Source organism: Crocuta crocuta, unplaced genomic scaffold (assembly GCF_008692635.1).
Source record: "Crocuta crocuta isolate KB4526 unplaced genomic scaffold, BGI_CrCroc_1.0 scaffold154, whole genome shotgun sequence".
NCBI classification, from domain to species: domain Eukaryota; kingdom Metazoa; phylum Chordata; class Mammalia; order Carnivora; family Hyaenidae; genus Crocuta; species Crocuta crocuta.
The window spans coordinates 6,330,660-6,356,679 of NW_027530545.1; the positions used below are offsets into that span (position 1 = coordinate 6,330,660).

The 26,020-nt window shown below is 41.2% G+C and overlaps 1 protein-coding gene across 2 annotated transcripts in view; it reads right to left on the reverse strand.

The window, feature by feature from the left end:
- Positions 1–25,896, reverse strand: part of LYPD6B (LY6/PLAUR domain containing 6B) — a 181,203-nt gene extending 155,307 nt beyond the window's left edge. For both annotated transcript variants that reach the window (XM_077767837.1, XM_077767838.1), the window contains exon 1: positions 25,877–25,896. The gene's annotated coding sequence lies outside the window, so the exon portion shown is untranslated. The remainder of the gene's footprint in view (positions 1–25,876) is intronic.
- Positions 25,897–26,020: the final 124 nt, after the last annotated feature.

Genomic DNA, 26,020 nt, shown 5'->3' on the forward strand with positions numbered 1-26,020 from the left:
AAGAGCAGGGAGATGATCTTACATGTTGGCAAAGCAACCGTATCCGACTCCTCCCACCACTGTCCCCATCTTGCTCCCAAGCCCCGAGGACTGCGGGAGACCGAGGTAGAGTTACATACTCGTAAGCACTAAGCAGCCTGCCTCTCCCTCGCCGCCTCTCTCTCAGCATTTGCCTACGGGTGTCCGCTGGAGAAGCAGGCACGCCTCACAGGAGGTTCCCAGGGAAGAGAAAGCAAATGCCAGGGAGCCCGGGAAAAATACAATTCCTTCCACTGTATCAAGAGAGAGGTATCTAAAAACACATATAAACATACACCTGGTTTACTCTTGGGTTTAAGCAGGAAGTCTTAGCATAGCTGTTCACGTCTGCCATGTTCGAGAGTATCTCTGCAGCCTGGGTGCAGAGCAGTCCTGTAGAAACACCTCTGCTCTCTCCCACCCTTTCCCACGCATATGAAGGGGGAAAATGATCAGCCCCGCTTCATCCCACAAAGTCTAGAGTCAAACCACACCACTGCAATGTGCGGTCTCCTCCAAAGACTGAGACGCGGGAGAAAGAATGCATTTGCAGGGCCTGGAGGTCAGCACTGCGACAAAGGCAGGGCGCCCCTAATTGAGGCCAGGCCCCTGGGGTTCAGGTGTGCCCAAGCTGAGTGTTGACTTTACTCCTCACCGAGCAGCCCCTTGGACGTCGCAGTTGCAGAAGACACCAGAGCAGCCTGTGGGATCTCACGCTGTTGGTCTCAGTCCTCCGGCCTTCCCTGTGCTCATGCCCTTGGCCAAGTAGCTTTGCACCTCCTCCCACTGATGGGGATCAAAATAATCTCTTGCCTCTTGATTTCAGGTTTGGCCCAGGAATGGCTCTGGCCGAAAAGAACCCAGGCATGTAGAGGCCCTGTAGGTTTCCTCTTCTTACCCCTTGTAGCTCCACTGCTGCCTTGGGAAGAGCTGCCCACCCACCCCCCCCACCCCCGGCGGCTNTTGGATCCCACCTGAAGCAGATGAAAAGGCAAACTGCATTCCCAGCTGGGCCACAGCTTGAAGCACGACTGCTCAGTGAAGCCCAGCCAAGATCAGCGAAGCCCCAGAGCCCACCGTGATTGCAGGAGCCTTAATAAACAACTGCGGTTATAAGCCACCAGGTTCTAGTGTATTTTTACATGGTATTATTACGGCACTAGCTAACCGATACACAGTCCAAGGAGAGTACTCCTGGAAAACACAGGATGCCCCCTTCCCCAAAAGAGGGTAACTAAATTTTAATAAGTGCTTACTATGCACCCACTTCTGTAAGCGCTTTCGGTACATTTACTTACTCATTCCTCACAAGAACCCTACAAGACAGATAGGATTTTTCTCCCTATTTTGAAGCTGAGGCAACAGAGACACAGTTAAAGCCTACCCACAGCTGGAAGATGGTAAAGGCACGATTCAACCCCAGTCACTCGCATGCAGGGACCTTGCTCTTAACTGCCGTGCGAAACAGCCTTGCAAACCTCCTGTCCCAAGCTGCCTAAAATTGAGCTGTGGCTTCCCATGCCCTGGAGTAAAATCCAAATTGACAAGCACATTAGTCAAATAGTCCAGGTCATTCACAGCCTGATCCCTGCTTATCCCATCCAGGCTCCTGTGCTCTCCCCCTCGCCCCTCCCTCAAGGTGGGCCCAACCAACCACGCTAAGCCCCTACACTTCACCAAACTCCCCCTCTCCCTCTCACTTGGGACCCACTGCTCCCTCTGCCCAGGATGCCCTCCCCCTCCTTTCTGACCATCTCTAGTTCTAGAATACAAGTCCTAGGGCTCCTCCTGCAGAAACCACTTCCTGTCTAGAGCATATGGCTGGCTGCTCATCCTGAGTGTCCTCCCAGCTTCCAGGACCTTCTCTAAAGAGCAGGANTCTGGGTGGCTCAGTTGGTTAAGCTTCTACTCAGGTCATGATCTCATGATTTGTGGGTTCAAGTCCCGTGTCAGGCTTTGTGCTGCCAGCTCAGAGCCTGGAGGCTTCTTCGGATTCTGTGTCTCCCTCTCTCTCTGACCCTCCCCATCTCCTGCTCTGTCTCTCTCTCTCAAAGATAAATAAACATTAAAAAATTTTTTTTTTAAAAAGCAGGAACCGTTTTGTGCTATTACCATCTGCTTAGCTATTTCCTGAGCCTGGCCTCGAGCCCCTTAAGCGCCAGGCCTAGGTCTTACTCATCTTTGTCAGCCCAGTGGTTAACAAGGTGCCTAGTCTTCACCATGGGAGCTCAATAAAAGTTTGCTAAATTAAAAAGCGGGCGAAAGGAGCAGTGACATGAGGGAGAAATGGATATGGAGACAGGAGGTTTAAATTTTCATTTCTAAATAACAAGTCTCATTTCTAATAAACATTAATTAAACTGCTCAACACCCCTGAGTCTCCAGCTATATATTCTTCAATTAAAATAGTTCTTTCATGACGGCTTCCTCTGCCAAACCTTTCCTTGCAGGCTTCTGTGTTCACCAGAGCGGCTTGGGACGAGTAACAAAAGGCACTATATTTGCTTAAAACAGAAGGGAAATTGAAGGCTCACTCCCTTACTTCACTCCTGGCAACACAAAAGTACAGCACTCTGATTTCAAAAGAGATGGAGGAAAGTTTGTGGCAGAAGGAGACACATTCTTAAGAAGTGAAAGGAAAAGATTCCCAGGGCACAGATAAGTGATGACTTGACACAGGGAGAAAAGGCTTATTTAATTTCAACCAGCAAGTGACTCCCAGGAGAGGCGGCTTTCAGAATCCCAACTTGCAACTAACAAGTGGTTATTATTCCTTAACCTCAGCGATTCCCAGTAAAGGTTCAGAGCTGGGCAACCTCACAGCACCCGTGGAGAGCTGATGAGAGCCACAAGATGGAGGCAACAGGTGCCCTCAAAATCACATGTCTCCAGGAGCACCTGGGTGGCTCAGTCGTTTGAGTGTCTAACTTCAGCTCAGGTCATGATCTCGTGGTTCGTTAGTTCAAGCCCCACATCAGGCTCACTGCTGTCAGCACAGAGCCGGCTTCAGATCCTCTGTCCCCTTCTCTTTACTCCTCCCCTTCTTGTGCTTTCTCAAAAAAATAAAAATAATAAAACGTTAAAAAAAAAAAAAAAATCACGTCTCCCAGGCCACTTACATTAGCCAGGCCCTGATCTTGGAGCCACAGAGAATCTGTATCAATAGAAGTGAAGAAATGGTCTGCTCCTGAAGTCTGAGGCTGAAATCCTATATGCACACACCCCTTTCCCCCCTGAAGCTTTTCCATAAAGGGTCCACCACACCCTAACCTCCCCCCTTCCCATGAGCAGGTCCTAGAGCCACTCTAAGGCTTAAACTGAGGTAATGAGTAACTTAGTGACAATATGTTTCACTGGTGCGTTTATCACAGGTACTAGGGAGAGCTCTCCTGTAAACACCAATCCATCCCCCCCTCCCCACCCTAAGCTACCCCCAACATGGACACATCCTTAGAGGCTTTTCACTGACCTAGAACTTTCACAGGACCTGCTCCCATTCCCTTTCCTTCTCTGTTATGTTCTCTCAGCCCTGAATCAAATACCTGCCCACAGTGCTGCGATTCTTCACTTTGCTGGGTTTGTCCTACACGGTATTTGTGTTTGGTCTTAAAATGCTGCCTGCTTCACTTTCTAATTTCATTTTAGAAGCCTGCAAGGAAAGAAGCCAACATTTAATCGTAGAGACTGGAGGGGATTGTGCAAACCGCTTACAAGGCACAAATAGAGTAGTTATTTTCCTATTTCCCTTCTGATTGAATTGGCTGCTGTATCTATCAAATGCAGTAAACAATGTGAACCAGAAAGCAGTTCTGCATCCTTATCTCACCCCCTCACATGATCAAAAGAAAAAATGCATTGTAATAAAAAAGGAAAAAAGGAAACTAGAACTTCAAATTTGTTTAAAAGTTAATTAAACTTGAAAGGTTTGTGGGGACAATTCATTTTCTTTTGTAGCCTAAGACCATAAGGTTCGCATTCCATTTTACCAGTGGGATGATAAAAAGTAACCTGAGTTATTTTAATTGCAATAATAAATAATAAAGCTGGAATAAAAGGTTTCTTTTTAAATAGCAAAGTAAAAATGGAAACACATGTCCCATAGAATTCTGACTTAACTTACAAAATAAAAACTGTAAACTTTGCTAAGGTGTGTGCCTATTTAATTGCTTTTCTTAATACCACTTTCATTCTTTTCTGGAAAGATGACCTCACAGTAAGCATACAGGTATGACTTTATATGCTAACCTCCTGAATTGACAAAATTAAAATGGAATATGCTCTTTACAAAGAAACTTCAAAGTACAATAAAATAGAACAGGCAGCCTCCTGCAAGGTTTCTGAGTAACTCAGATCTGGGGTCAGTTCCACGTCTTGTGACAAGCACCTTTGGAAAGGATGATGCTGAGTCAGGAGGAAGCAGGGACCTTAGATGAGTCATACTGACGTGAGCACGGCGGCTCCTGTTCTATCACCAGATGCAACAAACGGAGCCAAGAAGTGGGCTAAACATGGATTGTCTCCCACTGGAAAATGTTGTGTGAGGGTGTGTGTGTGTATATGTGTGTGTGAGATCAAACATTTCAGAAAAAGAAGAGTTGCTGATGGGAGAGAACAGCAACTGATGAATAAGGTAAGAGGTTCCTCCTATTGAAAAAAATGTAGAGTTGGATAAAAGGATTTCCAAGCTTTCAGCTCTAAAATTCCTTGATTCTATGGAGTAAAAAGTGAAGGTTCCATCAGCAAACTGAGACTCAAAAACTCCAAGAGGGAAGGCCACATGTCACCTGTTTCCTTCTGACAGGTTATCTTGGATAGGAACCATTTGCCAAAATATTAAACTTCCTATTTCCTATCTCTTTCCCCCAAGACTTTTCCATGAGCATCCTGAAGATATGGTGTGCATTTAATTCATCTTTGTCATCCCAGCACGGTACCTGAAGCATGTAGTGGGCAGCCAGACATATGGAAAGGCAGGAGGATTAAAAAAAAAAAAAAAAAAAAAAAAAACCTAGCAGGGAAAATTGAAGTTTATTTTAAAATAAGGAATCCTTATATCCTAGAAAGCATTAACCAAATTCCTTGGCACCTAGATGTCACATGAATAAATTCTTCAATTAAATTTTTTTTCCTACTAACTACCATGCCAAGCCTTCAAATGCACAGGAACAAGGCAATTTTTGTTAGTTCCTTCCCTAGGAGAAACCAATCAGCAATTCCTGCTCCATCACTCACATTCTTAAGATTATAAAAAAAAAAAAGCCATCAAAAAATAGCATAAATAATACTGACCACCTTGTTAATCAGGACCTAAACAACAAACAAGGCAAGGATGTCTGCTCTTACCACTTCTATCTAACATTTTATTATTGCTTCTAGCCAAGGCAATTAGACAAGAAAAAGAAATAAAAAGCATCTATATTGGAAAGAAAGAGGTAAAAGTATCTCTATTTGCAGATAACATTATCTTACATTTAGAAAATCGTAATGAATTCACTAAAACACTATTAAAGCCAATCACCAAGTTCAGCAAGGTTTCAGGATACATGATCAAAACTAAGAATCAATTGCATTTTTATGTACTACCAGCAAACAATCCAAAAATGACATTAAGGCAATTTCATTGACACAGCACTCGAAAAACATTATGGTCAGTAACAAATTTAACAAAATGTTCAGTAACAAAATTGAAAGGCCCAGTAATAAATTTAACAAAGAAGTACAAGACTTAAACACTGTAAGTTACCAAACAATATGGAAAGAAATTAAAGACTAAGATAACTAGAAAAATAGCCCACGTTCTTTCTTGAAAGACATTTTAACATTGTTAAAATGGCAATTATCCTCAAATTGATCTATAGTTTCAATGCAATCCCTATCACAATCCCAGCCAGCTTTTTTCAGAAATTAACAAACTAATCCTAAAATTCATAGGAAAATATAAAGGACCCAGAATAGACAAAACAATCCTGAACAAGAACAAAGTTGGAAAACTTACATTTCCCAGTAACAAGAATTCTACGAAGCAACAATAATCAAGATTAGGTGGTAGTGGCATGAGGAGAGACATATGGACCAACAGAATAGAATTAAGAATACAGAAGTAAATTATATATATTTATTATCAACCAATTTTTGACAAGCTATGACAATCAAAGGGGGAACTAATACTTTTTTCAATAAATAGTGCTGGGACAACCAGATAGCTACATGCAAAAGAATAAATTTGGATCCCCAACTCATACCATATATAAAAATTAACTCACAATAGATCAAATATGTGAACAGAAGAGCTATAACTATAAAATCTTAGAAGAAACTGTGGGTGTAAACCTTTGTGACTTTGGATTAGATAATGGTTTCTTGGATAGGACACCAAAAAGATAAGTGAAAAAAAAAAAATAGGATGTTATCAAAATTAAAACATTTATATTTCAAAGGATACTATCAAGGGAATGAAAAGGCAACCTACAGCATGAGACAAAATATTTGCAAGTCATATATCTGTTAAGGGTCTAGTACCAGAACATATCAAGAATTTTTACAACTCTACAGTAAAAAGACCAACTACAGATTGAATATCGGCAGTGCATCTGAGTTAACATTTCTCCTAAGATACACAAATGGCCAATAAGCACACGAAAGATGCTCGACATCATAGGTTATTAGGAAAATGCAAATTGGAACTGTGAACAGATACTACTTCATACTCACAAAGATGGCCATAAGCATAAAGTTAGAGAATAAACAGTGTTAGTGAAGACACGGAGGTAATGGAGCCCTCATGACTGGTAGGAATGTAAAATGGCACAACAGCTTTAGAAACAATTTGGCAGTTCCTCAAAAAGTTAAACAGAATTACCATATGATCCAGCAATTACAGGCTTATACCGAAGGGACCCGAAAACACATGCCCATACGAAAACTTATGCGTGAATGTTCATGAAGCATTATTCGTAATAGTCCAAAAATGGAAACTACCCAAACCTCCATCAAGATGAGGAGGTAAACAGAATGTGGTATATCCATACTGTAGAATACTTTTCAGCCAGAAAAGGATGAAGTCCTGAGTTACGCTATCACCTTGAAAACATTATTAAACTTAAATCTTGAAAACATCATGTTAAGTAAAAGAAAGCTAGACACAAAAGATCACATACTGGGGGCACCTGGGTGGCTCAGTCGGTTAAGGGTCCAACTTCAGCTCAGGTCATGATCTCGCGGCTTGTGGGTTCAAGCCCCGCGTTGGGCTCTGTGCTGACTGCCAGCTCAGAGCCTGGAGCCTGTTTCAGATTCTATGTCCCCCTCTCTCTCTGACCCTCCCCTGCTTGTGCTGTCTCTCTCTCAGAAATAAATAAAACATTAAAAAAAAAAAAAAAGATCACATACTGAATGATTCCACTTATATACAATGTCCAGAATAAGCAAATCCAAGGAAATGGCTGCTCAGGGCTGAGAGAAGAAGGCAACAGGGAATGACTGCTATTGAGTATGAGATTTCTTTGTTAAGTTATGAAAACATCTTGAAATTAGATAATGTTGGTGATAATTCACAGCACTGTAAATATATTAAAAAGCACTGAATTGTATACTTTATTTTTTTAAATTTTTTAATGTTTTCTTTATTTTTGAGACAGAGAGATAGAGCATGAACAGGGGAGGGTCAGAGAAAGAGGAAGACACAGAATCCAAAGCAGCCTCCAGGCTCTGAGCTGTCAGCACAGAGCCTGATGTGGAGCTTGAACCCGTGAACCGTGAAATCATGACCTGAGTCAGCTGAACCAGCTGAGCCACTGAGGTGCCTCTGAATTGTATACTTTAAAAAGGTACATTGGTTAGAATGTATGTTTACCTCAATTTAAAAAGAACACTTATGGTGAGATATGTGCATATATGGCTGGTGAAAATGTTCACTGGTAAAATGTCTTGAAAGACAGTTTTGAAAAAAAGTATATCAAATTTGATCCCATAATTCAAATTCTAAGAAGGTAGCCTCTGTAAATAATCATTACTGTCACAACTATAGTTATAAGAGATGATCTGCAATGTAGTTTATAAGATCAGAATATTGGAAATACCCTGAAGGCACAGACGTCGCTCGCTGCTGCAAACGGAGCGTGTGTGCCCCTTCGGTCCAGGCTGCACAGGGGCTGGGCCACGTAGCCTCCCTTGCTGAGATGACACCTCTGAGCCCACCGAGCTGGGCGTGGCGGAAAGATGGGCACAGCCCCAGGCAAGAATGCCATAGAATCCTACTATTCTTTCTTTTTTTAATGTTTTCTTTATTTCTGAGAGAAAGAGACAGCGTGAGCAGGGGAGGGTCAGAGAGAGAGGGAGACACAGAATCCGAAACAGGCTCCAGGCTCTGAGCTGGCAGTCAGCACAGAGCCCGACACGGGGCTCGAACCCACGAACCGTGAGATCATGACCTGAGCATAAGTCGGACGCTTAACTGACTGAATCACCTAGGCGCCTCTAGAATCCTAGTGTTCTTACCCAAAGGTCAGCAGTTTTTCAAGAAAAAATGCTTCTCGGATTGTTATATGCCTTTGATAGATCGCCAGAGTAACAAAAAGGCTGTTCATTTTGTCCAGATTCATGGTGGTTTTATGGGGTCCTTCCAAATCCTCCACACCTGACCAAAAGCCAGTAATCCTGCTTCCTAATATTATTTAACAAATAATAATCCTGGTGCTGGAGGCAGCCTGGGGAAGAGGCAGTCTCAAAATTTGAGGTGATAAAATAGATTAGTTCACGCTTTCTAGAGGAAGCACAGAAATATATATCTACAATCTTTAAAATTTCATTTATTTTACTAAATTATTTAATTATGTCACTTCTAGAAATTCTACTATAGGGGCGCCTGGGTGGCTCAGTCGGTCGAGCATCCAACTCAATTTCGGCTCAGGTCATGATCCCAGGGTTGCGAGCTTAAGCTGTGTATTGGTCTCCCTGCTGGGTGGGAGGCCTGCTTAGGATTCTCTCTCTCTCTCTCTCTCTCTCTCTTTTTTTCTCTCTCTCTGCCCCCTCCTCTAAAATAAAGTTTAAAAAAACGAAATTCTATTCTAAGGAAATAATTGTGGATGTGCTCAGAGATTTAGCTATAAGAATGTACATGACAGAGTTGTTTATAATGGCAAAAAGCTGAGTTCAAGTAAAATGTATAGGATACATCCTCATGATGAAAATATCAATATATCAGCCATTAAAAATAATGTTTTACGTGAATATATAATGACATGGAATATGATTATAAAGGTTAAGCTAAAAAAAAAAAAGAGTTTTAATACAGTGTGGAAGGTACCATTTCATGCTTAGAGGTATACATGCATGCTCAGAAGAAATGAGAGTGGCTAAAACAGTGACTGTTGGAGCATCTGGGTGGCTCAGTCCAAAGTGTCCGACTTCGGCTCAGGTCATAATCTCGCAGTTCATGGGTTCAAGCCCCATGTTGGGCTCTGTGCTGGCAATGTGTAACCTGCTTGGGATTCTCTCTCTCTCTCTCTCTGCCCCTCCTCCACTTGTGCATTCTCTCTGTCTTTCTCTCTGTCTTTCTCTCAAAATAAACAAATAAATAAAATTTAAGAAAAAAACAGTGACTATTACTGTGTGGTGGGAAAAGAACTGATTAGTGGGGTAATCTATTATTCTCCACATTTTCTATAATGAACACGTATCACCATGGTAATAAGAAAAAAAATAAAGTTTATTGTTTTTAAAAAGGTGAAATCATATAACTTAAGATAGGAAATCTCTGTATTCAGAACTTGAAATAAACTTATCACTACAGGTGAGTATTTTTACATTTAGCTCTGGGCTTCCTGGCTGCCAAGACAAAAAGAAAAATGTAAGAATTATTTAGATGTTACTGCTTTACTTCTCAGTTCTTTCCAGGAGATAAACTACCATTCCTGCACTGGTTTCTAAGAGAAATGTATGATGTCTCATTTCTCAGTAATACCAATACCAACCCTATAGTGCAGCACAGCAGGAGATTGCTCACAGCCCTCCCCTTTGTTCATCTCTTACTGTTCTTACTTAAGAACTGTAGTCCCCATCCCTTGCTCAAAGATAAGTAACACACATGATGCCTTTTTCATAATGCACTTCCATCCCTATTTCCACCACAGCAAAATAGTCCAACGAATGTGCTTAATAAGACACCAATGACACGACATTGGGCTTTTATGCAAGATTTAAAAATTATTTTTATGTTTTATTTATTTCTGAGAGAGAGAGACAGAGACAGCGTGAGCAGGGGAGGGTCAGAAAGAGAGGGAGACACAGAATACGAAACAGGCTCCATGCTCTGAGCTGGCAGTCAGCACAGAGCCCGACACGGGGCTCGAACCCACGAACCATAAGATCATGACCTGAGCCAAAGTCGGACGCTCAACCAACCGAGCCACCCAGGCACCCCTTATGCAATATTTTGACAGTGTCACTGTTTCACTATGAACAAGAGTACTCAGGAGACAGTCTCATAGACGAAACTGACCTTAAAGAGTGGTAGATGGGGGCGCCTGCGTGGTTTAGTTGCTTAAGCAACCAACTCTCGGTTTTGGCTCAGGTCACAATCTCACAGTTCATGAGTTTGAGCCACACTTCGGTGAGCTCGATCCCCGCTTTGGTCTCTGCACTGACAGTGTGGAGGCTGCATGGGATTCTCTCTCTGCCCCTCACTCACTTGCACCCTCTCTCTCTCTCAAAAAAAAAAAAAAAAAAAAAAAGTTGTAGAAATAGCATACTTGAGAATGTATTTCTTTTTTTTTTTTAATTTTTAAGTTTATTTAAATCCAAGTTAGTTAACATACAGTGTAATAATGATTTCAGGAGCAGAATTTAGTGATTCATCACTTACATATAACGTCTGCTCAAAAGTTCTCAGAGAAGGCAAAGTAGAAAAAAATTTAGGTCAGTGCCTAAGGATGGTTGCTCTGCAACTTGATAGAAGTCACAAAGAGGCACTGCTAAAGCCACCAGCCCTAAAATGACCTCTGGAAAGCTGAACCTCATGATGACGAGTAGTCCCAGAGATACAGACACACAAACTACATTCGTCACAGTCAGACCCCTGAAGGCTCAGACCTGGGGGGCAGGGAGAAGGGGAGCCAGGCCTATTACCTTCTGTGGGTATCTGTCCTTGCTACAGAAACCATTTAAATTAGATGTTCCCTTGCAGAAGAATGAAACTAGATCATGTTCTCACACCATACACAAAAATAAACTCAAAATGGATAAAGGACCTGAATGTGAGACAGGAAACAATCAAAACCCTAGAGAAGAAAGCAGGAAACAACCTCCTTGACCTCCACCGCAGCAATTGCTTCCTTGACACATCCCCAAAAGCAAAAGAATCAAGAGCAAAAATAAACTATTGCGACCTCATCAAGATTAAAAGCTTCTGCACAGCAAAGGAAACAATCCACAAAACTAATAGGCAACCGACGGAATGGGAAAAGATAGTTGCAAATGACATATCAGATAAAGGGTTAATATCCAAAATCTACAAGGAACTCACCAAACTCCATACCTGAAAAACAAACAACCCAGTAAAGAAATGGGCAGAAGATATGAACAGACACTTCTCCAAAGAGGACATCCAGATGGCCAACAGACACATGAAAGATGCTCAGCATCCCTCCTCACCAGGGAAATACAAATCAAAACCACACTGAGATACCACCTCAGTGAGTAGGTAGCCTCAGAGAGGCTAAAATGAGCAAATCAGAGGACTCTAGATGCTGGCAAGGATGTGTAGAAACGGGCACCCTCCTACACTGTTGGTGGGAATGTAAGCTGGTGCAGCCCCTCTGGAAGACAGTGTGGAGGTTCCTCAAAAAATTAACAATAGAACTCCCCTAGGATCCAGTAATAGCACTGCTAGGAATTTACACAAGGGACACAGGAATGCCGATGCATAGGGGCACATGTACCCCAATGTTCATAGCAGCACCCTCAACAATAAAAACATGGAAAGAGCCTAAGTGTCCATCAATGGACGAATGGATCAAGAAGATGTGGTTTATCTATACCATGGAATACTACATGGCAATGAGAAAGAATGAAATCTGGCCATGTGTAGCAACATGGATGGCACTTGAGGGTGTTATGCTGAGCGAAATAAGTCAGGCAGAGAAGGACAAATACCATATGTTTGCACATACAGGAGGATTGGGAGGAACTTACCGGAGGACCGTGGGGGAGAAGAAGGGGAAAAATAGTTGGGGAGAGGGAGGGAGGCAAACCATGAGAGACTCTTGAATGCTGAGAACAAACTGAGGACTGATGGATGTGGGGGGGAGGGGGGAGATGGGCACGGAGGAGGGCACTTGTGGGGATGAGCACTGGCGTTATACGGAAACCAACTTGACAATAAACTATTTGTAAAAAAAAATTAGACGTTCCTTCTATATCTTACCTACAGTTTCTTTCAGATCCTGTGGATCCTATGGCTCCCAGAGACAGCAGCGATGTTGAGGTTGGGAGACTACTAAAATAGCTTACTTCTCCCTCCAAATCCCCCCTCCCCAAAACACCTTCCATTCCATGTGTTGGATACTTACCTTCAAGGCCCAAATCAAGTCTTTCCTGACCACCTGTGTGACCTTTCTTTCCTCTGTGACCTCTAGGAGCACATACCCACTACAGCACTCATGACACCCACCTTGCCTGTCATGTGTCCCTAGTCACGCTGTAAGCTGTGAAATACTACACATCTCACTGAGTACCTGCCACAGTGTCTTAGGCATTAGTACTAAGGTGATGAGTTCACCTAAATTACCCAGTTTATTTAGTGGCCCCTGGGTGCCTCTATCAGTTAAGTGTCTGACTCTTGATTTTGGCTTAGATCCTGAGATCTCATGGTCATGAGATACAAGCCCTGCATCAGGCTCCACACCGAGCATGGAGCCTGCTTGGGATTTTCTCTCCCTCTCCCTCTCCCTCCCTCTCCCTCTGCCCCTCCATTGATGTGCTCACACTTTCTCTCTCTCTCTTAAAAATTTTAATTTAAAAATTACCCAGTTTATCTATTTCCCAAAGCAAATAGATGGCTATCAAGCCCTATGTCGGTCAGTAGGTAAGGTTGACAGCACAACCGTTAGCAAAGCACTAATCTTAAAAGACCAAAGTTTCTTGACTGGGAATATCATTTTCTAAGGTTATTTCAACAAATTAATTCAGTTGGGCTGATGACCATGGACAAGAAGAATGGAAGATCTCAGAAAATCAGGATGCACAGAGAGCTAATTAGGATAATGCCTGATTAATACAAAAATGTGGGAGGACACATAACAATTACGAAGTCATCAACAACGTTCCTCAAGGAACATTCGATTTACCTCCCACTGGATTGGGGCCACAGGACTAGCAATGGTGTCTAAAAAAAGACAGGGAATCCTTCCTCTACTCTAAGCTGATCTGTCCACCTGAAGATCCCTAGCCTCTGAACTCAGCCATAGATTTGCAGTAGACACTGCAGCCCAACTAGCACTTGACACAGGCCAGAGCAGCAAGGAAGCTGAAATTCAGATGAAGGAGTCAGCATCACATTTGGTACCGGAAAACTCTGAGGGAGCAGGAGAGCTGCCTGGATGTGCATTTTCCACACTGCAAAAAAACAACCTATCAGAGCGTCATGAAATCAGTCTAGAGGTACAAGACTTACAGTAAATGCTGTTTCATAAAAGGCCTATCACAAGTATGTGTGTGTGAGTTTGCGGGTGTGTGTCTGTGTGTGTGTGTGTGCGCATGTATGCATGCACATGTGAACATGTACTGGGTCATGCAAACAGATTTGTTTTTTCATACAGCTTGCAAAGCTGTGAATTAGGCCAATTATTTGGGAGGTTATGAAAGGATATATTTCAATTCAATAGAAGGAAAGCACCTCTAACAAGAAAAACAATCTCACACTGTGGTTTACTCTTTTGACTGGCAGAGAGTTTCCAACGCCCGGAAGACTTCAAGCAGTGCCACAGCCATAGACTGTGATGGAAGGTATTCATTTAAGTAGAAAGTTCACGGAGAAGAACTCTGCTTCCTTCCTATTCTATGAGACTATCAGTCTAGATCACAGGCAATTAACTATCACCGAAGGCACAATTAGGAGAAAATGATTCCATGGAGTCACAAGGGTGAATGTAGATAGCCTGAAATTTCATTTGGGTGTTTATGCTGGAACAACACCACTGTGAAAGGAAAAGTTTTAGGACCATGGCTCTCAGGCTAGATGTACATCAGAATTGCCTGGGATGCTTTTAAAAGATACCCATACCTGGATCCCAATATGCATTAATTAAAACACTGGCACCTAAAATTTCTATTTTGTTTAATGTTCTTCAGGTAAGAGTTGAGAACCACTGATTTATAGGCATAAAATATATTAATGACATTTTATAAAGCACAGAGGGAAGGGAAACAGCCCCAGGACTTACATGATGATCATAAGAATAAAGGGTGAGAAAACATCATACCAAGGCTTTTAATTTCTGTTCACGGAGTAGAGAGATGAAAACGACATCACTCCGATGCTCTCAACAAATAAAAAGCCAGATAAAGGGCAAGTCTGGAACTTTCTTGAATCCACTGGAAAGCTAGGTCGCAAGGAAACAAGCTAGCCCTAAATCTGAGGAGAACCAGACACCCACAGGAACAAAGAAGGCAGGCACTTGTGTACCTGAGGCAGATGTACCCAGACACTGGCTAACACGCATCCAGTAGCAAATAACAACAGAGTACTGCTGGAGAAGCTGAAAGAGTGTGCGGACAGACCACTCTGAGGCACAGTGCAAAGGCTGACACTGACAAACCAGCCCCAGCTCTACACGCAAACTATCACAGGAGGAATCTGAAGTGTGTGGAGCACTGAGAATAACCTTACTAATGACAAACCTCAAATCCAGTTCAACTCCTAACTGTAGTGATCAACCTCCCATACTAAAGGTCTAGAAGAAGTAGAAAGGCACTCCTACTTCTGGACATAAAAACTGGGAGGCACCTGGGAGGCTCAGTGGGTTGAGTGTCTGACCCTTGATTTTGGCTCAGGTCATGATCTCACGGTTTGTGAGATGGAGCCTCACCTTGGGCTCAGTACTGAGTGCAGAGCTTGCTTGGGATTCTCTCTCTCTCTCTCTCTCTCTCTCACTCCCCCAGCCCTCTCAGGCTCATGTTCTCTCTTTCTAAAAATAAAAATTAAAAAAAAAAACTATCTTGGTCTCTCATGTCCTATACAAGATGTTCAGTTCTCAACAAAAGAGAGAGCATACCAAAAGCAAGAGGAAAAAACACTGCCAAGAGATAAGGCAATTAACTGAAACAAATTCAGAGATAGCACAGATGTTGAACCCATCAGACATTAAATTTCAAATACCTTTAGTTAACTGTAAAAGTGGACAACATGAAAGATCAAATGTATAATTTGTATAACAGGAAGATAGTTCCTATCTTCAACAGAAATGAAGACTGTTTTCAACATGCTTCAGCAGATGTGACACAGGCAAGGAAAGAATCAGTGAGTTTGAAAATTGGCCAACAGAATTACCCAAACTAAAACAAGAAGAAACAAAAAGAATGAAACAAAAACAAAAAAGTGTTTACAGCTGTGGACCAAATCAAAACTTTTAACCTACGTGTAATCAAATTTTAGAAGTAGAAAAGAGAATGGAGCAGAAAAAATATTTGAAGTAATACTTATTGAGAATTTTCTAAAATTAATGACATATACCAAACCACAGATCCAAGAAGCTCAAGAACACCAAGTGGGATGAGTCCCAAGAATGTGGACACATGCCACACACACACACACACACACACACACACACACACACACACACACAGAAGTATAGCATTTTAAAACAGCCGAAAACCAAAGACAAAAAAAAATAGTCAATGCTGTGGGAAATAAATGAATCATTAAATATAAAAAAAACAAAGATAAGGATTACAGAAGACATCTTGTCAGAAGACATGCAAGTAAGACAAGTAAGAAGACAATGAAGCAATATCTTTAGGTGCTAAAAGAAAAAAACAAGCTGTCAACCCAAAATCCTGTATCAGTGAAAATATCTTTCTAAAATAAAGGAGAAATAAGGATGGCCATTGACAAACAAAAACAGAGAATTCATGACCAGGACACCTACACTACAAGATATGCTAAATGGAGTTTTTCACACAGAAGGAATATAATGTCGGAAACTTGGATCTACACAAAGACATGAGCGGTGCTGGAAATGGAATAAATGAAAGTCAAACACAATTCATCTTTTTCTTATTTGTAATTGCTATGAAAGATAACTGAATGTTTAAAGCAGGAGTCAGCAAACTACGGTTTATAAGCCAAATACAGCCCATAGTCTCTTTTAGTATCACCTGTGAGCAAAGAACAATTTTTATATTTTTTATGGGCTGTTTAAGAAAAACAGAAAATATGCAGCAGAGACCAAATGTGGCCTCAAAGCCAAAAATGTTTACTTTCTGGTCCTTTGGACAAAAAGTTTGCTAAGCCCTGGTCNAGGCTCATGTTCTCTCTTTCTAAAAATAAAAATTAAAAAAAAAAACTATCTTGGTCTCTCATGTCCTATACAAGATGTTCAGTTCTCAACAAAAGAGAGAGCATACCAAAAGCAAGAGGAAAAAACACTGCCAAGAGATAAGGCAATTAACTGAAACAAATTCAGAGATAGCACAGATGTTGAACCCATCAGACATTAAATTTCAAATACCTTTAGTTAACTGTAAAAGTGGACAACATGAAAGATCAAATGTATAATTTGTATAACAGGAAGATAGTTCCTATCTTCAACAGAAATGAAGACTGTTTTCAACATGCTTCAGCAGATGTGACACAGGCAAGGAAAGAATCAGTGAGTTTGAAAATTGGCCAACAGAATTACCCAAACTAAAACAAGAAGAAACAAAAAGAATGAAACAAAAACAAAAAAGTGTTTACAGCTGTGGACCAAATCAAAACTTTTAACCTACGTGTAATCAAATTTTAGAAGTAGAAAAGAGAATGGAGCAGAAAAAATATTTGAAGTAATACTTATTGAGAATTTTCTAAAATTAATGACATATACCAAACCACAGATCCAAGAAGCTCAAGAACACCAAGTGGGATGAGTCCCAAGAATGTGGACACATGCCACACACACACACACACACACACACACACACACACACACACACACACAGAAGTATAGCATTTTAAAACAGCCGAAAACCAAAGACAAAAAAAAATAGTCAATGCTGTGGGAAATAAATGAATCATTAAATATAAAAAAAACAAAGATAAGGATTACAGAAGACATCTTGTCAGAAGACATGCAAGTAAGACAAGTAAGAAGACAATGAAGCAATATCTTTAGGTGCTAAAAGAAAAAAACAAGCTGTCAACCCAAAATCCTGTATCAGTGAAAATATCTTTCTAAAATAAAGGAGAAATAAGGATGGCCATTGACAAACAAAAACAGAGAATTCATGACCAGGACACCTACACTACAAGATATGCTAAATGGAGTTTTTCACACAGAAGGAATATAATGTCGGAAACTTGGATCTACACAAAGACATGAGCGGTGCTGGAAATGGAATAAATGAAAGTCAAACACAATTCATCTTTTTCTTATTTGTAATTGCTATGAAAGATAACTGAATGTTTAAAGCAGGAGTCAGCAAACTACGGTTTATAAGCCAAATACAGCCCATAGTCTCTTTTAGTATCACCTGTGAGCAAAGAACAATTTTTATATTTTTTATGGGCTGTTTAAGAAAAACAGAAAATATGCAGCAGAGACCAAATGTGGCCTCAAAGCCAAAAATGTTTACTTTCTGGTCCTTTGGACAAAAAGTTTGCTAAGCCCTGGTCTGAAGCAAAAATAAGAGCAATGTTTTATTTACAATATATGTAAAAGAAAAATGATGATAACCATAAGCACGAAGGATAGAAGAGAAGGATTAGAAATATACTGTGGTTAAGTTCCTTACACTACATGGGAAACAGTTTACTATAATTTAAAAGCAGATTCAGATTAATTACAGGGATATATGTATTTATTTACACGCACACACACACATTTTAGCATAGTCACTAAAAAATGTTAAAGAAACATAACTAAGAAGTCCACAGTAGAGATAAAAGGGAATCATAAAAAGGACTCAATAGGAAAAAGAAAGGGCACCTGGGTGGCTTCATTGGTCAAGCATCAAACTTCGGCTCTCTTTCTCTCTCTCCATCTCTCTCAAAAATAAGTAAGTATTATACACACATATATATAGGTAATGCATATATACACACATATATATATGAAAAAGAAAGAAAAAAAGAACAGCTAGAAAAATGGACAATCTTAATTAAGATTAATAGCAAAGTAAATGTGAATGCTTTAACACACTAATTAAAATACAGAAATTGTCAAATTGGTTAATAAAAAGTAAGACCCAACTATCTGAGGTCTGCAAGAAACCTGTTTTAAACATACAGATAGAGACAAAAGAAAAAAAAAAAAAGATACAGGATGCAAACACTAGCAAAAAGAAAGCAGGAGGAGCTACATTATCAACATCCAAAGTAGTAGAACCCAGAACAAGGGATACCAACAAGGATAAAGAGAAATATTATACAATTATAAAAGGATCCGTTCCCCAAGAGGACATAACAATCCTAAATGTATATGCGCTTAAGAAAAGATGATCAAAATACATGAAGCAAAAAGTGATAGAACAAAAAGAAGAAATTGGAAAAATCAACAATTGTAGTTGAAGACTCCAACATGCCTCTCTGTTATTGATAAAACAAGCGAACAGTAAGGACACAGATGACCTAATATTTCCAGAACATTCTACCCAACAATAGCCAAATACACATCCTTTTCCAGCACATAATGAGCATTCATCAAGAGAAACCACACTCTGGACCATAAAACAAATGTGAACAAATTTAAAAGAACAGAAGTTATGCAAATTTTATTGCGAGACAATAGAAGGATTAAACTAGAATGCAATAACAAGAAGACTTCTGGAGAATTCCCAAATACTTAAAAATCAAATGACATAGTTTCAAATAACACATGGGCCAGGAAGAATTCCTAAGGGATATTTTTAAATATTTTAATTTTAAATAAGTGAAAATGAAAATACACCTAACAAAATTGTAGAACGCATCTAAAGCAGTGGGTTAGGAGAAAATATATAGCACTAAATGCTTGTATTAAAACAGAAGAGAAATCTCAGATCAATAATAAAAGCTATCCCTTAAGAAAACAGAAGAGTAAATTAAACCCAAAGAAAAGAGAAGGATGTAAAAAAGAGAACAGAAAGCAATAAAAATGAAAGCAGAAAACCAGACAAAATTAATGAAACCAAAATCTGGATCTTTGAGAAGATCAATAAAATTGATAAACTTCTAGACAGAATAAGAAAAAGACCGAAGACACAAATTACCAGTATCAGGTTTGAGAGGAGAAAATCACTAAAGATTCCTCAGACATTAAGTGGATAATACGATAATACCACAAACAATTCTAAGTGAAGTAGAACAATTTCTTGAAAGATATAAACTACCCAAACTTATCAAGAAATAGGTAACCTAATGTGTCCTATACCAATTAAAGAAATGAAAGCTGTAGTAAACGACTCTAGGCCCAGATGATTTCATTAACGAATTCAACCAAACTCTGATGGAAGAAATAATACTAATCCTGCATGGTATCTTCCAAAACTATATCACAACCAAGTAAAGTTATCCCAGGAATATAAGGCTGGCTCAACATGTGAAACTCAATCAACATAATATGCTGTATTAAATATGAAGACAAAAAAAATTACATGCCCTTGCCAATCGACAACAAAAAGCCATTCAACAAAATTCAAAATTCATCCACAATAAAAACTCTCAGTAACTTAGAACACAAGGGAAATTCCTTAACCTTATTGGCATCTATTCTCAGTTAACATCATACTTAATAGTGAATAATTGAGGATTTCTCCCGCATGACAAGAAACAAGGCAAGAATGTTCACGTTCATCACTTTTATTCACCAATGTACTGGAATTCTTAGTCAGTGCAATAAGGCAAACAATAAATAACTAAGAGGCATCCAGATTGTAAAGATTTCAATTCACATATGACATGACTGACTATGTAGAAAATCCCAAAGCATCTACAAATAAACCCTCTAGAATAAGCAACTTTAGTAAGGTAACAGAATAGAATGTCAATATAAAAAAAATCGTATTTCTATATTCTAGCAATAGCAACCCCCAAAAATGAAATACTTAAGTATAAATCTAACAAAACACATGCAGTATCCACATCCTAAAAACTACAGAATGCTAATAGAAAAATCAAAAAGGATAAATAAAAGAGAGATAAGACATATCATCTTTATGGACTGAAAGGCTCAATATTGTAAAGATGTCAATTCTTCCTAAATTAATCTATACATTCAAAAGGATGTATAGTATCAATTCCCCATTCAAAATCCCAGCATGAATTTTTATAGATATTGACAAGCTCATTCTATAATTTATATGGAAAGGCAAAGGGACTAAAAGAGCCACAACAAATTCTGGAAAAAAATAAAGTTGGAGGACTTATACTATCTGCCTTCAATAACTTATTATAAAGTCACAATAATCAAGACAGAGGTAGTATTGGCAGAATATAGGCATATAGATCAGCAGAATAGAATTGAGAGTCCAGAAATAAACACATTAATGACCAACTGATATTCGACAAAAACGCCAAGGCAATTCCATACAAAAGCATAGTCCCTTCAACAAATAATACTAGAACAACCAGACTTTCACATGAAAATTAAAAAAAGAAAAGAAAAGAAAAATTCCTTGACTCACACTTTATACCTCATACAAAAATTAGCCCAATGGATCACAGGTGTAAAACATAAAATTATGAAAATTAGAAAACATTAAAAATGTTCAAAATAATTGGTTAGGCAAAGAATTCTTAGATATGACAACAAAAGTTTGATTCACAATAAAAATTAATAAAGTGGTTTATCAAAGTTAAAAACGTTTGCCCTGAGAAAACTACCGTTAAGGGAATAAAAGTATAAGGCACAGCCTGAGAGAAATTTGCAAATCACATTTCTGACAAAGAACTTATATCTAGATTATGTAAAGAACTCTCAAAACTCAACAATAAGAAAACAAACATCCCAGGGGCGCCTGGGTGGCTCAGTCAGTTAAGCGTCCGACTTTGGCTCAGGTCATGATCTCACAGTTCCGTGGGTTCTAGCCCTGCGTCAGGCTCTGCGCTGACAGCTCAGAACCTGGAGCATGTTTCAGATTCTGTATCTCCCTCTCTCTCTGACCCGCCCCTGCTCACGCTGTCTCTCGCTCTCTCAGAAATAAATAAAACGTTAAAAAAAAAAAAAAAAGAAAAGAAACACCCCAATAAAAATGGGCACTCAAAATTACCACTGCATAACATTTAAAAGCTATAAACTTTTATTTGAATGTGTATATCTTTTTCCAGTCCATGATGGGCCCAAACATAACTTCTCACCAACCCAGAATTAGGCTTTTGATCTCTGTTAACCTTTGATGCACTTTATACTGACCTTTAAAAAAAGAAAATATTGGGAGGGGGGGATGGGCATGGAGGAGGACACTTGTGGGGATGAGCACTGAGTGTTATGTGGAAACTAATTTGACAATAAACTATTAAAAAAAAAAAAAGAAAATATTAGTTTTCATTGAACTCAGAAAATAAATTTACATAAGTCCTTAGTAAAGAGGCTAATTTTCCTATCAGATAAAACTGGCTCTTTAAACACACCCAAAATGAGTTATAACCTTCTGAGGCATAAAAATGCCCCAGAAAAAATTTTGACTTTTTTATTATGTTTTTAACGTTTTATTCATTTTTGAGAAAGAGAGAGAGAGAGAATTCAAGGGAGAGAAGCAGAGAGAGAGGGAGACATGGAATCCAAAGGAAGATCCAGGCTCTGAGCTGTCAGCACAAGACCTGATACAGGGCTTGAACTCGTGAACTATGAGATCATGAGCTGAGCCGAAGTCGGACGCCCAACCAACTGAGCCACCCAGGCACTCCTCACCTTTAAAATAATGATCCCTGAGCATGAATCACATTTTTAATCACGTATTTCCTCCTTCTCCTTGATACCAAAGCTAAACAATTCTGGAACCCAGTGATGAAAGAAAAGACTTACTTCCCCTTTGCTCATATTTCTTCACTTATTTCTCATCACCCAGTACTACATTTTGTAAGTCACTGTACATCATGGTTGGGAACAATGTGAGGTATAACAAAGAAACAAAGAGATTCTTCATGAAAGAAACCTCTTCAGGTCAAGTTATTCAATATGTAACCCTTTTCCAAGAGAATGTCTCCCCTCCCCCAATATCATACCTGCTCAGGCCATACTTCTCTGCTGGAAATCAGAGAGGAAATAAACCTTCAAGATTTCCAGCACTATACCCAGCTTGTTTCCAACTACTGCACTCTTTCTTACCCTATTTTATTTTTTTAGAGTCTTTTTTTTTTTAGTATACTTGACACACAATGTAACATTAGTTTCAGGTATACAGCATCGTGATTCAACAATCTGTACGTTACCACTAAGCTCACCACAAGTACAAGTGGCTGTCACCACACACCACTGTTACAATCCCATTGACCACATCCCCTATGCTGTATGTTTCATTCCCATGACTTATCCGTTCCATCACTGGAAGCCTGCATCTCCCACTCCCCTTCGCTCATTCCGCCCATCCTTCTGACACCTTCCCCTCTGGCAATAACTTATTTTATTTCTCTTATAGTACTTCTCAACACCTGAAATATGAGATAAAGCATAAATAAGTAGGTCTCCTTCCAGCAGATTGTAAATTCCATGAGAAGAGCGACTTTGTCTTTCTTGTGTAGTCTTTTACCCTCGGCACCCAGGGTCCGGCAGAAGCAAATGCTCAATAAACATCTGTGAATCAACAACAGCCTGAGGCACCTCTCCCTACCCGGTCTCTTCATGTTTTCCCAACGATCCTGGCCATCCCATAGCAGCACTGCTAATGGAAATAACAAAATATGCTGCCCGCCACTCCCTCCTTCTTCCAGGATGAGTGACCAAGTCTTTTTGCCCATTTCTGTGCTAACGAGATACTGAGGGCACGTCTCTGATTGCACACTCTAACTCCGAATGCCCACCAGCTTCCACCACAGCAAATGGAAACAAAAAGCAGCGCTCGCTTCATACATCAAATGGAAACAGCCTGAAGTCTTTAAAAGCGAGAGGCAATAGAGGCTGGTTTCCTACTAAAACAACTGCTGCATATTCATCCACCGGATGTACTGTCGGGAGATCTGTTCTCTCATCCGGGATCCACCACTAACTGCATCTTCACCAAGTCCCAGCCTGTTAGTTTCAACACAGGTAACAATAGTGAAACGAAGCCATGATTTAGAGCAAGCAAGTGTTCTTGGCAGGGGATATGGGAGAGCGTGAAGGGAGGTACTGGGGAGTGGAAGGCAGAGAAGGACCAGCTGTGAGGCATTTTCAAACCATACATGCAGCCCAACCCCTTTACCCTAAGCCGCCCCTACAGAATCATCACCACAGCGCAAGCCACCGTTGCTGTTCTAACGTGAGTGTGAAAAACTCAGAAAAACTTCTCCGGGTTTTAAGAGTAAGTTCTTGGAGGAATGGGACCAGGGGATATTCCCCTCAGCTACACCCCGTACTTCTATTGTACTGAACTTCTCACTGGCTGGACAGGTCATGTCTGTCTTCATCTGTCACCGCCTGTGGGAGAAACCACTGACTGCCCAACAGCCTGGTAGGCAGTCCCGCTTCCTTCCCGGCCAAGAGAGCTCCCGCTGTGCTCAGACAGGGCCATCGATGTGCTCAGGGAAACTGAGCCCCTCCCTCAGGGGCCGAAGACTGCTTGGACAACACAATCACAGCCCGCTGTCTTCTCCTTGATCAGTGACCGATTCAGGGTAGGGATGTGGCCCTTCTGCGCCATGACATAGGGAGCTTCTGGGAAATTTGGTCTTTTGTTATCCAGAAGCACTGACAAGCAGCCCTGTCCCTCCCTTTCTGCTTCGGATAGTGTCACCTGAAGCCATGATGCAGCTGCAGTCGGCAGGGAAAACCAAGAGGATCTGACCTGGAGCCACGACCACTTCAGACCCCCTCCCTCCATACTTCTTAAGTGACACAGTAAAGCGGCCTAAGCTGTTACTTACGACAGCAAGCACTGCTATCCCTCCACATGGCCTGGAAGCCCCTCAGGCTCCTTCTCCCAGAGTAGCCCCACCATCTCCAACTTAGAGCTCAACCACAGTTTCCTTGGGAAGTCATCACAATATCCCCAGACGGTTAAACAGTTCCAGGCACTGTCATCTCCACATCTTTTTCCGCGAGCTTCTCAAAGGCAAGCATTTTTACCCTTGGCAGAGGCCCTGGGAGACTGTAATTAAGTCTCAGTTTGGGCTTAGCACAGGGGACTCCACTTTGGGCCTACTGAGTGAATGAACAACAAAACAATGAATGCAAAGGCGAACACACAGGATGCCTTCCATGCCTGAGATAAAGACCATAACTGACAGACTGAATATGGCACCCAGGCTGTCTACACTCTACTTCGGACTCTGTTTATGTGGTGGTGAGCAAAGGCAGAGATAGTGCAATCAATGGACACATCCTATTTTTATCTGCCCACTGGGAACTGCTCCTCCTCAATCTCCAACAGCTGAACTGGAACTGAACTAATCACCCTGGCATCAGGGTAAAGTATTCAGTCCGATCGTGGAAACCCACTCCCTATCCACTGAGATGGCTTGGCCTGGCTTTGGTCTAGTTATCAGTAAGATTTGCTATAAGGATGCAGAGCTGCAAGCAGAGAGAGACTCTCTCCACCCCCACCCTACCCACACCCTCTCTCTGAAGGAGCAGATAAACCTCCAGGTGCCAGTGCATTTATCACTCCATACTAAAAACCAGTCAAAACAGGGTAAAAAGAACCAAGATATGTATGAGAGAGAATAAGGCCTCCAGACTTATATGAGCCTCTGGATGTAGCTATGCCTGAAGCTAAAACCCTCAGCCTATTTCAGTTACGTAACCCAATCAATTGCTGTATTGCATCAGGCAATTTTCAAGTGACCCACACCCAACTCAAAGAAAAAGTTCTGACAAATACAGTTGATAACGATGGCAGCAGGCTGACAACACCCCTCTGTCTGCAGGTCGTCTGTCTTGGCACCTCTCATGCCTCTAGGATGGTATCAGGAGGTAAGACGGCGTGGAGGCGGGGTCACGATGAACAACTCAGAGTGGTAAATAAAAAAAAAAAAATACGCCACCACCAAAANACACACTCTCCACCACCATCAGGGATTTCCCCCCTTAAAGAAGGGTAATCTGAGCCTTCTGTAGCTCCCTTCTGTTCAGAAATGTGTGGAGGCCTCTGGGAGGCACCAAGTGTTACATTATCACATAGAAGAAAAAAATGGAGAGAACTTTGAGCAAGCTTGTGCCATGTACTTTACGAATATCACATAACTTAAGGCTGTTTTAATGATTCTAACACCCGTGTTGCCTCTGAGGGAACTGAGCATCAGCCAAGTTCAGCAAGTTGCTCAAGGTCACACAGCTTTTAACTAGAATTGAAACAGACCCTAGTCCTCCTCCCCTTCTCACTCGGCTCGCCGGGCCCTGGGAGATGGAGGCGCCCGTCCACCCCCACCCCGATCTTCACAACGCCCCCCAAGCACCTAGACCTGCAGCCTTCCACCCTCAGCACCCCCTCCACTCGCCCCCGAGTCAGAGCCGCCGCGCGTACTCAGCTATTCGGAAGCCCGGGGTAAGGAACTAACCCCTGCGCGTGTGTCGCTCATTGACCAGCACCAGCGAAAGTGAGGAGCCGGGCAGACAGCAGCCGCGCCGCAGAGGGGGAGGCGGGAGCTGCTCTCGGCTCCTCGGCGGCCCGGGCCCCCGCCCCAGCTCCGCGCTCTCCCCAG